Here is a 2,909-nt window from a genome sequence, read left to right on the forward strand (position 1 = left end):
TTTCCGTTTTGAAAGATAGTGAAAAAAAAGGAACGCGGGTGCCATCTTGAGCCCGCCCTGGTGCGCAGCCCAGGCAAGGCATGCGCACCAAGGTGCCCACCCGAGGTGCACACCCGGGGCAAACCGGGCTCCGACTTCGTGCAGGCCGCACCTTGGAGCACACTTCGGAGCGCTCCTTGGTGCGCACCATGGTGCCCACCAGGGCGCGCAACCCAGCCAAGGTCTGCACACCAAGGTGCCCACCCCGGCGAAGGTGCATGCGAGGTGCGCACCCGGGGCAAACCGGGCTCCGACTTCGTGCACGCCATGGTGCCCACCGCGGCGAAGGTGCACGCGAGGTGCGCACCCGGGGCAAACCGGGCTCCGACTTCGTGCACGGCGCACCTTGGAGCACACTTCGGAGCGCTCCTTGGTGCGCACCATGGTGCCCACCAGGGCGCGCAACCCAGCCAAGGTGTGCGCACCAAGGTGCACGCGAGGTGCGCACCCGGGGCAAACCGGGGTCCGACTTCGTGCACGCCGCACCTTGGAGCACACATCGGGGCGCTCCCGGGTTCGCACCGTGGTGGGCACCTCGGAGCACACCAAGGTGGGCAGCGAGGTGCGCACCTTTGATGCGATGCCTTCACTAATTTCCATAAAAGGCAAAAAAAAATGAGATTTTAAAATTTCCGTTTTGAAAGATAGTGAAAAAAAGGGAATGCTGGTGCCATCTTGAGCCCGCCCTGGTGCGCAGCCCAGCCAAGGTGTGCGCACCAAGGTGCCCACCCTGGCGAAGGTGCGCGCCCGGGCAATTAACCCAACTTCCAACCTCGCGCGCGCCAGGGTGGGAGCGCACCCAACAACCGGGCCTGGGAAGAGCCAATGCGAGAAACCCAACCAAACGCTCTGACAAAAAAAGAGGGGGCGCTCCAGTAACCCCGCTTCGGAGCGCACCCTGGGCAAACCTAGCCAAGGTGCCCACCCCGGCCAAGGTGCAGGCGAGGTGCGCACCCGGGGCAAACCGGGCTCCGACAACGTGCACGCCGCACCTTGGAGCACACTTCGTAGCGCTCCCGGGTGCGCACCTTTGATGCGCTGCCTTCACTAATTTCCAGAAAAGGCAAAAAAAAAAGGAGATTTTGAAATTTCCGTTTTGAAAGATAGTGAAAAAAACGGAACGCGGGTGCCATCTTGAGCCCGCCCTGGTGCGCAGCCCAGGCAAGGTGCCCACCCTGGCAAAGGTGCGCACCCGGGCAATTAACCCTACTTCCGACTTCGTGCGCGCCAGGGTGGCAACCGGGCCTGGGAAGAGCCAGTGCGAGAAACCCCACCAAACGCTCCGACAAAAAAAGAGGCGGCGCTCCAATAACCCCGCTTCGGAGCGCAGCCGGGGCAAACCCAGCCAAGGTGCCCACCCCGACGAAGGTGCACGCGAGGTGCGCACCCGGGGCAAACCGGGCTCCGACAACGTGCACGCAGCACCTTGGAGCACACTTCGAAGCACTCCCGGGTGCCCACCGGCGTTGCGCACCGTGGTGGGCAGCGAGGTGCGCACCTTTGATGCGCTGCCTTCACTAATTTCCAGAAAAAGGCAAAAAAAAATGAGATTTTAAAATTTCCGTTTTGAAAGATAGTGAAAAAAAAGGAACGCGGGTGCCATCTTGAGCCCGCCCTGGTGCGCAGCCCAGGCAAGGCATGCGCACCAAGGTGCCCACCCGAGGTGCACACCCGGGGCAAACCGGGCTCCGACTTCGTGCAGGCCGCACCTTGGAGCACACTTCGGAGCGCTCCTTGGTGCGCACCATGGTGCCCACCAGGGCGCGCAACCCAGCCAAGGTCTGCACACCAAGGTGCCCACCCCGGCGAAGGTGCACGCGAGGTGCGCACCCGGGGCAAACCGGGCTCCGACTTCGTGCACGCCGCACCTTGGAGCACACATCGGAGCGCTCCCAGGTTCGCACCAGCGTTGCGCACCTTTGATGCGCTGCCTTCACTAATTTCCAGAAAAGGCAAAAAAAAACGAGATTTTAAAATTTCCGTTCTGAAAGATAGTGAAAAAAACGGAACGCGGGTGCCATCTTGAGCCCTTCCTGGTGCGCAGCCCAGGCAAGTTGTGCGCACCAAGGTGCCCACCCTGGCGGAGGTGCGCGCCCGGGGCAATCCGGGCTCCGACTTCGTGCACTGCATGGTGCCCACCAAGGCGCGCAACCCAGCCAAGGTGCCCACCGCAGCGAAGGTGCACGCGAGGTGCACACCCGGGGCAAACCGGGCTCCGACTTCGTGCACGCCGCACCTTGGAGCACACTTCAGAGCGCTCCTTGGTGCGCACCAGGGCGCGCAACCCAGCCAAGGTCTGCACACCAAGGTGCTCACCCCGGCGAAGGTGCACGCGAGGTGCGCACCCGGGGCAAACCGGGCTCGGACTTCGTGCACGCCGCACCTTGGAGCACACATCGGAGCGCTCCCGGGTTCGCACCAGCATTGCGCACCTTTGATGCGCTGCCTTCACTAATTTCCAGAAAAGGCAAAAAAAAAAAAAAAACGAGATTTTAAAATTTCCGTTTTGAAAGATAGTGAAAAAAACGGAACGCGGGTGCCATCTTGAGCCCGCCCTGGCGAAGGTGCGCACTCGAGGCAAACCGGGCAATTAACCCAACTTCCGATTTCGTGCACGCCAGGGTGGGTGCGCACCCAACAACCGGGCCTGGGAAGCCCCAATGCGAGAAACCCCACCAAACGCTCGGACAAAAAAAGAGGGGCCGCTCCAATAACCCCACTTCGGAGCGCACCAGAAACCCCACTGGACGCTTGGGCAAAAATGTAATGCGCACCCGAAGCCCCTACCCAGAAATCCCCAGTTCGGACATGGGGAGCTGCAACGGTAAAAAGCCTCACTAAACTCTCGGACGGAAAGGTGGCTCGAGGGT

The sequence above is a fragment of the Cryptomeria japonica genome, unplaced genomic scaffold (genome assembly GCF_030272615.1).
Source record: "Cryptomeria japonica unplaced genomic scaffold, Sugi_1.0 HiC_scaffold_20, whole genome shotgun sequence".
Taxonomy (NCBI): domain Eukaryota; kingdom Viridiplantae; phylum Streptophyta; class Pinopsida; order Cupressales; family Cupressaceae; genus Cryptomeria; species Cryptomeria japonica.